The sequence below is a fragment of the Salvelinus sp. IW2-2015 genome, linkage group LG11, assembly GCF_002910315.2.
Source record: "Salvelinus sp. IW2-2015 linkage group LG11, ASM291031v2, whole genome shotgun sequence".
In the NCBI taxonomy this organism is placed as follows: Eukaryota; Metazoa; Chordata; class Actinopteri; order Salmoniformes; family Salmonidae; genus Salvelinus; species Salvelinus sp. IW2-2015.
Window position 1 is genome coordinate 2,989,601 of NC_036851.1, and position 12,073 is coordinate 3,001,673.

Sequence of the window (12,073 nt, forward strand, 5' to 3'; positions counted from 1 at the left end):
GGCCACACACTACTGAGCCTCATATTTGACTTGTTTTAAGGACATTACATCAAAGTTGGATCAGCCTGTAGTGTGGTTTTCCACTTTAATTTTGAGTGTGACTCACAAATACAAGCCTCCATGGGTTGATAAATTTGATTTCCATTGATCATTTTTGTGTGATTTTGTTGTCAGCACATTCAACTATGTAAAGAAAAAAGTATTTAATAAGAATATTTCATTCATTCAGATCTAGGATGTGTTATTTTAGTGTTCCCTTTATTTTTTTGAGCAGTGTACTTATAGACATGGATACCAATGCCACTGATTGTCAGAAGATGTAGAAAGCAACAGCGGCGAAATGAGAAATCAAATCGGCTGCAACAAAGGTAATTGCACAAGCCCTGTACAGAGGTGTSATTTTCAAAACAGCAGCCCTCTGATTTAATGGTACTGGTGCCTGAACGTGGCACAGTTCTGTTGCATGTTCCAAGCTGTGAGCTCTGTGCTCGCTGCTCCGTGTGCTGATTGGAAGAGAGAGTGTTAACTCACAGGGGACCACTACAAAATGCTCTGTCAAGTTCAGAATAGAGAGGGCAAGACACACTTGCTGTCTCTCTCGCTCTCACACACACACTGTACCCATTTGCATGCACATTTACCTTTCTCACACTCACATCTTCCCACTCTCTGTCCACACCTGCATARATACACAATTCAGAGAAGGCTGGCMGGATCGAGCTATAGGTGGACAGGCTCATTGTAATGGCTGGAATGGTGTTTGATGCCGTTCCATTTCAGCCATTACAATGAGCCCGTCCTCCTATAACTCATCCCACTAGCCTCCTCTGATAAACATCATCCAAACATCTTTTTCACATGCACATACACACACATTCCCAATCTCACTCGCTCCCGCTCAAACACTGTAATGGAGGCCGCCCTAGCGGGAGGTTTCAGCGAGGAGGCAGACAAATGTAGCAGTGCAATGTCCAGGGGATTTTATTTATTATACTTTTATTAACAGTAACTATGTTTCCATTAACTTTCAACATTTAGAATGTTTGCATAYAAAATAGATGTGACAATTGTCTGCGTTGCCATTTAACTATCTTGTGTCGATGAAAAACACCTGGACGTAGTGACGTCACACCAGGCAATAATTGACTCATATTTTRCATATTCTTTTAAGTATGTGCCAACGTATCGCCACGGTCCGTGCCATGTTGAAACTTGTACTCCTGTAGATCTGAAATAATTGGATGGTGAAACTTGTCAGCCAACCAGAAAAGCAAGGCAAAGCAATTCAGGCATTCTTTAAAGTCAGGACAATCCTTGTCCTGCAAAGAAACTATCAAGGCACAAGGCGAGACCCAGACGCAGACACAGGAGGCAGATGGTTGGAGACGTACAATGTTTATTAATCCAAAAAGGGGTAGGCAAGAGACTGGTCGTGTACAAGCAAAAGGTCAAAGCCAGTTCAGAGTCCAATAGGTACCGAAGGGCAGGCAGATTCAAGGTCAGGGCAGGCAGGATGATCAGGCAGGCGGGAAAGTAGTCCAGAGTCAGGCAGTGGTCAAAACTGGGAAGACTAGCAAAAGAGAATAGAAAAGGAGTACGGGAAAAACACGCTGGTTGACTTGACAAAACATACAAGAGGAACTGGCACAGAGAGACCGGAAACACAGGGATAAATACACTGGGGAAAATAAGCAACACCTGGAGGGGGTGGAGACAATCACAGGGACAGGTGAAACAGATCAGGGCGTGACAGAAACATCATTTTTATACTTGAAAATACATTTTTTGCAAGCATTAGGCATTTACCTTCAAAATACAATCATAATTTATTTGGGGAAAACTGTTTCCACCATCATTTATTGCAATAAAGATAGTTAGACAAAAGAAAAATCCACCACTGTCGAACAGATAAAAAGGTTGTCGATCTTTAGAACATTTCAGCCTATTGCCGTAGATGGCAAGCTATACACTATGTACAACAAATMAACAAACATGATGATAACAGAGATGGGTAACATAAACTAGGGTGGAAATCAAATAATAAGTTGAGCTCTCAAACYAAAACTGGCCCTGTCCAGTGGCGAACCGTCATTCAGTTTTGAGCACCACACTTACTGTTCGAACTTGGTGGTGCACAAATAGCCTAAAACCTGTTTTAGAGAAATGTAATCAACGAATATTGTAAGAGCTTTCATTGTTGTTTATATGCCCCATTTATTTATCCTACGGTTCGGACTTGTACAGGGATTACACTGTAAGAATGGCCCATGTTGTGAATTCTGTCGCTGTACATTTCAAAAGTGCTGAACAAATAGTTATATTGACTACGTCCGTCGTCGCTTGCTCATTAATGTCTTAATCGAAATTACGGATTGGCTCTTATCTGCTTGTCGTCCCCTTATGCCATAGTTTGTACATCTCAATTGTCAGTAGAAACCACATTTGTTTAAGGACTTACATCTACGTGAACCTTGYAGGACTCAGAACCCGAGTAAAAGGGAGTATTCATGTCACTTGTCGACATTTAAATCATATTCTCATATATAGTTGTGGCCAAAAGTTTTGAGAATGACACAATTTTAATTTTCACAAAGTCTGCTGCCTCAGTTTGTATGATGGCAATTTGCATATACTCCAGAATGTTATGAAGAGTGATCAGATGAATTGCAATTAATTGCAAAGTCCCTCTTTGCCATGCAAATGAACTGAATCCCCCAAAAATATTTCCASTGCATTTCAGCCCTGCCACAAAAGCACCAGCTGACATGTCAGTGATTCTCTTGTTAACACAGGTGTGTGTTGACGAGGACAAGGCTGGAGATCACTCTGTCATGCTGATTGAGTTCGAATAACAGACTGGAACCACCAAAAGGAGGGTGGTGCTTGGAATCATTCTTCTTCCTCTGTCAACCATGGTTACCTGCAAGGAAACACGTGCCGTCATCATTGCTCTGCACAAAAAGGGCTTCACAGGCAAGAATATTGCTGCCAGTAAGATTGCACCTAACTCAACCATTTATCGGATCATCAAGAACTTCAAGGAGAGCGGTTCAATTGTTGTGAAGAAGGCTTCAGGGCGCCCAAGAAAGTCCAGTAAGCGCCAGGACTGTCTTCTAAAGTTGATTCAGCTGCGGGATCATGGCACCACCAGTACAGTGCTTGCTCAGGAATGGCAGCAGGAAGGTGTTAGTGCATCTGCACGCAGAGTGAGGCGAAGACTTTTGGAGGATGGCCAGTTGTCAASWAGGGCAGCAAAGAAGCCACTTCTCTCCAGGAAAAACATCAGGGACAGACTGATATTCTGCAAAAGGTACAGGGATTGGACTGCTGAGGACTGGGGTAAAGTCATTTTCTCTGATGAATCCCCTTTCCGATTGTTTGGGCCATCCGGAAAAAAGCTTGTCCGGAGAAGAGAAGGTGAGCGCTACCATCAGTCCTGTGTCATGCCAACAGCAAAGCATCCTGAGATCATTCATCTGTGGGGTTGCTTCTCAGCCAAGGGAGTGGGCTAACTCACAATTTTGCCTAAGAACACAGCCATAAATAAAGAATGGTACCAAGACATCCTCCGAGAGCAACTTCTCCCAACCATACAGGAACAGTTTGGTGACGAACAATGCCTTTACCCTGTCTCTTATACACATCTAGATGTGTATAAGAGACAGGTTGAGATGTTTGTGTTCGGCCGGGTATGATTCTCAATCAGAGGCAGCTGTCAATCGTTGTCCCTGATTGAGAATCATACTTAGGCAGCCTGGGTTTCACGTGTGTGTTGTGGGTGTTTGTTTCCGTGTTTGTATTCGTGCCACACGGGACTGTTGTCGGTTGTTTCATTGTGTTATTTTGTTTCGTGTTCAGTTTCGATTTAATAAATTATCATGAGCACTACCCACTCTGCGTCTTGGTCCGATCCCTACACCTCCTCTTCAGACGAAGAGGAGGAAATCTGCCGTTACACCCAGACTTCTTACATTACGTTYGWGTTTATATACAGTACCAGTCAAAAGTTGACACCTACTCATTCAAGGGTTTTTCTATATTTTTAGTATTTTCTACATTGTAACACCAAAAAAGTTTTAAACAAATCTAAAGATATTTTATATTTGATATTCTTCAAAGGAGCCACCCTTTGCCTTGATGACAGCTTTGCACTCTCTTGGCATTCTCTTAACCAGCTTCATGAGGTAGTCACCTGGAATGCATTTCAATTAACAGGTGCGCCTTGTTAAAAGTTCATTTGTGGAATTTCTTTCCTTCTTAATGCATTTGAGCCTTTCCGTTGTGTTGTGACAAGGTAATGGTGGTATACAGAAGATAGCCCTATTTGGTAAAACACCAAGTCCATATTATGGCAAGAACAGCTCAAATAAGCAAAGAGAAGCGACAGTCCATCATTACTTTAAAACATGAAGGTCAGTCAATTTGGAATTTCAAGAACTCAAAGTTTCTTCAAGTGCATTTGCAAAAACCATCAAGCGCTATGATGAAACTGGCTCTCATGAGGACCACCACAGGAAAGGAAGACCCAGACTTACTTCTGCTGCAGAGGATGAATTCCTTAGAGTTACCAACCTCAGAAATTGCAGCCCAAATAAATGCTTCACAGAGTTCAAGTATCAGACACATCTCAGCATCAACTGTTCAGAGGAGACTGCGTGAATCAGGCCTTCATTGTCGAATTGCTGCAAAGAAACCACTACTAAAGGACACCAATAAGAATAAGAGACTTGCTTGGGCAAAGCAACACGAGCAATGAACATTAGGCCTGTGGAAATCTCTCTTTCGGTTCGGTCTGATGAGTCCAGATTTGAGATTTTTGGTTCCATGTCTTTGTGAGATGCAGAGTAGGTAAACAGATGATCTCTGCATGTATGGTTCCCACGATTAAGCATGGAGGAGGAGGTGTGATGGTGCTTTGCTGGTGACATGATCTGTGATTTATTTATAACTCAAGGCACACTTAACCAGCATGGCTACCACAGCATTCTGCAGTAATACGCCATCCCATCTGGTTTGCGCTTAGTTGGTCTATCATTTGTTTTTCAACTGGACAATGACCCAACCCACCTCCAGACTGTGTAAGGGCTATTTAGAAGGAGAGTGATGGAGTGCTGCATCAGATGATCTGGCCTTCCCATTCACCCAACCTCAACCAAATTGAGATGGTCTGTGATGAGTTGGACTGCAGAGTGAAGGAAAAGCAGCCAACAAGTGCTCAGCATATGTGGGAACTCCTTCTAGACTGTTGGAAAAGCATTCCAGGTGAAGCTGGTTGAAGGAATGCCAAGATTGTGCAAAGTTGTCATCAAGGTGGCTACTTTGAAAAATATAAAATATGTTTTGATTTGTATAACACATTTTTGGTTAAAACATGATTCCATATGTGTTATTTCATAGTTTTGATTTCTTCACTATTATTCTACAATGTACATCAGCGAGTACCAGATGGGAGGCTTTCAAAGCATATTCTTGGCAGGCAAATTATACGTTTTACCAGTTTCAAATCAAAACAATTGTCGTGACGTGACTTTCATTAATGTGATGATTGTTAATTGTTAATAATTACCTACTATGTTAAATTGTTACCAGATTAAATTAATCATGTAAKAATTAACTCATTAGGAATTTGGGGCACCAAGGAAAAAGTTGTTTAACAAGTTACCATCTCCTGAATTAAACTCAAGAATATACAGTGGGGCAAAAAAGTATTTAGTCAGCCACCAATTGTGCAAGTTCTCCCACTTAAAAAGATGAGAGAGGCCTGTAATTTTCATCATAGGTACACTTCAACTATGACAGACAAAATGAGGGAAAAAAATCCAGAAAATCACATTGTAGGATTTTTTATGAATTTATTTGCAAATTATGGTGGAAAATAAGTATTTGGTCACCTACAAACAAGCAAGATTTCTGGCTCTCACAGACCTGTAACTTCTTCTTTAAGAGGCTCCTCTGTCCTCCACTCGTTACCTGTATTAATGGCACCTMTTTGAACTTGTTATCAGTATAAAAGACACCTGTCCACAACCTCAAACAGTCACACTCCAAACTCCACTATGGCCAAGACCAAAGAGCTGTCAAAMGACACCAGAAACAAAATTGTAGACCTGCACCAGGCTGGGAAGACTGAATCTGCAATAGGTAAGCAGCTTGGTTTGAAGAAATCAACTGTGGGAGCAATTATTAGGAAATGGAAGAKATACAAGACCACTGATAATCTCCCTCGATCTGGGGCTCCACGCAAGATCTCACCCCGTGGGGTCAAAATGATCACAAGAACGGATCCCCTCTGCAACTGGATCCTGGACTTCCTGACGGGCCACCCCCAGGTGGTAAGGGTAGGCAACAACACATCTGCCATGCTGATCCTCAAAACTGGGGCCCCTCAGGGGTGAGTACTTAGTCCCCTCCTGTACTCCCTGTTCACCCATGACTGCATGGCCAAAAATGACTCCAACACCATCATTAAGTTTGCTGACGACACAACAGTGGTAGGCCTTATCACTGACAACGATGAGACAGCCTATAGGGAGGAGGTCAGAGAACTGACAGTGTGATGCCAGGACAACAACCTCTCCCTCAATGTGAGCAAGATCAAGGAGCTGATCGTGGACAACGGGAAAAGGCGGGCCAAACAGGCCCCCCATTAACATCAATGGGGCTGTAGTGGAGCGGGTCGAGAGTTTCATGTTCCTTGGTGTTCACATCACCCACAAACTATCATTGTCCAAACACACCAAGACAGTCGTGAAGAAGGCACGACAAAACCTTTTCCCCCTCTGGAGACTGAAAAGATTTGGCATGGGTCCCCAGATCCTCAAAAAGTTCTACAGCTGCACCTTCGAGAGCATCCTGACTGGTTGCATCACCACCTGGTATGGCAACTGCTCAGCCTCTGACCTCAAGGCGCTACAGAGGGTAGTGCGTACAGTCCAGTACATCACTGGATCACTGGGGCCAAGCTTCCTACTATACCAGGTGGTGTCAGAGGAAGGCCATAAAAATTGCCAAAGTCTCCAGCCACCCTAGTCATAGACTGTTCTCTCTGCTACCGCACGGCAAGTGCCAAATCTAGGTCCAAAAGGCTTCTTAACAGCTTCTACCCCCAAGCTATAAGACTGCTCAACAGCTAATCAAAAGGCTACCCAGACAATTTGTTTAGGCTGCTGCTACTCACTGTTTATTATTTATGCATAGTCTCTTTACCCCAACCTACATGTACATATTACCTCAATTATCTTGACTAACCTGTACCCCCACACATTGACTTGGTACCGGTACCCCCTGTATATATCCTCGTTATTGTTGTTTAATTGTAACTTTTTTWAAACTTTTGTTTATTTAGTAAATATTTTCTTAACTCTTATTTTTCTTAAAACTGCATTATTGGTTAAGGGCCTGTAAGTGAGCATTTCACGGTAAGGTCTACACCTATTGTATTTGGCGCATGTGACAAATACAATTTGATTTGATTTGAATTAGCGCTCCTGAACACAGCTCTGTCTGAAGAATGCAGGGTGGACCCTGCCGGTGGCGACTGGATTATAACAGAGTTGAGTTTTGGGGTCGTTCTGTGTGTGGCCGCTGCTCATGCTCTCAAAATGTTCGATCCTGGAGAAGACACGTTTCCGATATGAGCAGGATGATTATGAGATGGAGTTACGTCGGGATGCCACCGTGCCGCAAGCAGAAGTCGGGAAATACAAATATTGGGTCAGGGACACAGAAAAGTGGATTTCTGAGGAGGAATGGAGGGGAAAAATAGGAAGAAGAGGTCGAAGAGAATGAGGAAAGCAGAGACTGGATTTTAAATGGAGATGGGGTGTCAAAGAAGAATGGTGTTAAGTGCAAACAGAGTGAGCCGTCCACCACACCGGGTTCTGGAGGTGAAATGGAAGTGAATGAGGGCGAGTTAAGTGAGGTGGAAGGTGTGGCGAAGAGCTCGGAACCCGAGCCTGGTATCAATGGATAAAGAAGAATCTAGTCCAGTAGGAGTGATATTTTGGGAGAAAGTGGATCCTTGCCTTTTGGCGGATCCATTTGTAGTTTCAGGGTGGGTGGGAAAGGAGTTAGGTGCAGTTGAATCAGTAAAGGTAGCCTGTAGTGGACTTCTTCTGACCAGAGGGAGCGGGTGCTCTGTGTCACGTAACTTGGGTCAATCTGTTTCTTGCTTTGCTCTTAGGAACAGAGCAACATTGAAAGGAGTGATTTCTGGGGTAGCATTAAGTGTGGAGGTGGAGCAATTGAAGTTGAAGATTCCTGGTGTTTGGGATGCCTGCCGTTTGGTGCAACGCAGACCCGGTGGTGAGCGTGGTGAAACTCAGGAGTCACTGTCAGTCCTTTAGAGTTTTGAGTCAGTCTTTACCTGACAAAGTCATGTATCAGCTTTTCTGTTATAGCTTTTGTGCCAAATCCACTGTGCTGTTTCATGTGCAACGTTCATGGTCATGTCGAAGCAGTTTGTACGAGGGAGATTCCAAGATGTGGGAAGTGTACAGGAGGGCATGGGATAGAGGATTGTGTAGTTTCAGTGGATAAAGTTGTATGTGTCAACTGTAGGGGTGCCCATGTTGCAGGACAGAGAGGCAGGTTGAGGTGGCTAGAGTCAGAGTAGTGCAGAAGGTGTAGGCAGTGAAAAAAGTAGAGGGGTAGTGGGTTTTTAATTAGTGTAGGGTTAGTTGGAAGGGTGTTTTTTAGTATTTTTGTTTTATTTCTGATTTGTTTTTCCTTTTCCCATTTTGTATCGCAAAGTATAATGGATTTATATTATAGTCCATTTGGGGGTGTTAATGCAACATATTGGATGATAACCACCGTTAAACCTCACAGAAGAAGAAGAAGCTGACACACTTCCCGATGCAGCAGGAGCATGACAGAGAGACAAGCAAATGTTCTTTCAATAACGAGGCTTACCAGGTAAGTTTGCAAACAATTCCTACCTTTTTAACATAACAACATTTCCAAAACATGTGTACTTGAATAATAATATTAATATTAATAAGCAATGATTAAACCGAGTAGATTAGTGGAGCTACAAACAATGGTTTGGCGCGTCCAAAACCAATTGAAATGTTGGCGTATGACAACCAGCATCTTTATATCTCAGTTGTTTCCCTAAACCATCATTACTGAAGTTGCACTTAAACATTAGTTATTTACCGACTGCCTCGGACCACTCGAGAAAAGCTAAGTCTGTCATTAGATGGTTTTTTTTGCCCTTCATACACAGATAAACATAGAACAAGGTATTTATCTTTGTAACCGCTGATAACTTCAGTACGAAGTTGGGGTAGGGGGATACCTAGCCAGTTGTACAACTGAATGCCTTCAACTGAAATGTGTCTTCTGCATTTAACCCAACCCCTCTGAATCAGAGAGGTGTGGGGGGCTGCCTTAATTGACATCCACGTCTTCGGCGCCCAGGGAACAGTGGGTTAACTGCCTTACTCAGGAGCAGAACGACACATTTTTACCTTGTCAGCTCTGGGATTTGATCCAGCAACCTTTCGGTTACTGGCCCAACACTCTAACCACTGCCGCCCCCAGTTGAATAGAAATACAAAGTTTCCCATGTCTTTGCAATTGTTAAACAAGCGAAGGGTTAAAAGATGCTTCAAGTGAAAACCGAGATGACTGCACTAAAATATTATTACAGTYTAGGCTATAGGCCTATATAATTAAATCTTATTAAAATCAATTTCATGTTCAATCAATTGAGTTCTATTTTGCTAATTGTAGGCTACTGTTTGTAATTTTTGCCTCAATGTATTCCATGAATAAACACAAATGTTGATGTGCCAAATCTTGATTTAGTGTATTATTAAAGGATAAGCATTAGAATAAGTCGCCTCAATACTTGCAGCCATAAACCACGTTTCCATCACAATACCATATAAAAAAATAGTTAATTGTTAATTCGACATGGTGAGATCTTTTTGTGTCAGTAAAATGTTATATGTTAGAAATGGCGGTGGAGACGCCTTTATGCACAAATATTAATATAATAATCATATCGAAGTATACTTGGAGTCACCTGATGATATGGTGTGTGTGGTCCTCCCACTACGACTCGGGAAACCATGCAGTTTGTTAGGCTACAGATAAAATAAAGATGAACTTCACAGGGTGGTGAAAGTGCACGATGATGAGCTTGATGCTGCTTTCCAATAAATATAGAGTGTCTTATTCTGGTGACATAATGCGTGACTGCCTTTTGTTAAATAAAATGCTCTCGCTCTTATCCATAATCTCATTATGTAGACAACCCTACCCGTCTTGTATCTGTGAGCTGTTGGCTAGAACGCACATGCCAAGACCAGAGTAGGCACATTTGCTATTTTCCACAATCGTTTCTGTGACAAAACTATCAGTAGAGTTGAAAATGCTATGGAAACACACTGAACTATACATTTTGTACATGCATACTTAAGTTATAAATGTTAAAAATGTTATAAATGTTGATATAATAACCATCATATCAAAGTAAACTTGGAGTCATGTCATGATATGATATGGTGTGTGGTCCTTCCTGTCACGCCCTGACCTTAGAGATCCTTTTAATTCTCTATTTGGTTAGGTCAGGGTGTGACTAGGGTGGGCAATCTATGTTTTCTATTTCTTTGTTGGCCTGGTATGGTTCCCAATCAGAGGCAGCTGTCTATCCTTGTCTCTGATTGGGGATCATATTTAAGCAGCCTTTTCCCACCTGTTGTTTGTGGGATCTTAGTTCTGTGTAGTTGCCTGTGAGCACTGCTTGAACTTCACGTTCGTGTATTCTTTATTGTTTTTTTGTGAGTTTCATTGATTAAATCATGTGGAACTCTACGCACGCTGCGTCTTGATCCATTCATTCCAACGATCGTAACACTTCCACTACGACTCGGGAAACCATGCCGTTTATTAGGCTACAGATGAGATAAGTTATGATGACGTTCACAGGGTGTTGAAAGTGTATGGAGATGAGTTTGATGCTCCTTTCCAATAAATATAGAGTGTCTTATTCTGGTGACATAATGCTTGACTGCCTTTTGACAAATAAAATGCTCTCGCTCTTATCCATAATCTCATTATGTAGACAACCCTACCCGCCCTGTATCTGTGAGCTGTTGGTTAGAGCGCACATGCCAAGACCAGAGTAGACACATTGGTTATTTAAGGCAACAGTTTTTGTGACAAAACTATCGGGTAGAGTTTGAAATGCGATGAACACATTGCACTTTAGATTTTTTATTGATACATTTTGTGTGCACTACGTCATCACACACAGATTTTTTTGTTATCCGCAACAGTCCGTTTGGTGGAAACACACCACTGGTGGGAAAATGTGCATATTTTCTTTATCTAGATTTTAGAATATTTGCATGAAAATCTGTCCCCAATTGGATGAAAATCTAGCTATTGGTGAGATCTCTCTAGGAGCTGATCCATCGTCAGTATTGTAAAACATTTCTAATGTTAAGGTAAGATTTTAATGGAGAAAGCTGATCCGAGAGCAGCACTGCCTTTTCCCCCCGATCCTATCAGTATGGACACATGCTCCAACAATGCACTTATTGAATGTCCTCTCTGTGTGGTGTTTTGGGAAACACATGTTACATCTTTGGCCCTTGTAGGAAAGATGCATTGTTAACACTTGTAATCCTAAATTCCATCATTATCGGGAAACCGGGCCCAGCTCCGTGACACACACACACACACACCCTTACTCGCTTTTTCTTCTCCCCTTTTGACGTCTTCCTTGCTGGGGTTCACTGCTCTGCTCGATCATGGGTACTAAAGCCAAACGAGGGTAGACTGGCCATTTAGCTGCCCATGACCGCTGATCGGCTAGGCCCACTGATCTCACAGACATATACCTCCAACACAGTGTTTGGCTTGAATGGAGGGAGCAGGATAGAGAGAGAGGGAAAGATGAGAGATGGGTAGAGAGAGAAAGTGATAGCAAGAGAAAGAGAATGGGAGAGAGGAAGGGTATAGCCACAAGTGGACAGATAGAGGACAGATAGCAGGAGGGCGAGAGAGAGGGGCTATAGAGAGAGGTGAAACAGAGAGAGACAGACAGACAGAAAGAGCC

General features: G+C 42.4%; 1 long non-coding RNA gene across 1 annotated transcript in view; it reads left to right on the plus strand.

Moving 5' to 3' along the window:
• Positions 1-8,912, plus strand: part of LOC139028353 (uncharacterized) — a 102,345-nt gene extending 93,433 nt beyond the window's left edge. Inside the window, exon 4 of the long non-coding RNA XR_011480541.1 lies at positions 8,830-8,912. This is a non-coding gene — a long non-coding RNA (uncharacterized lncRNA). The remainder of the gene's footprint in view (positions 1-8,829) is intronic.
• Positions 8,913-12,073: the final 3,161 nt, after the last annotated feature.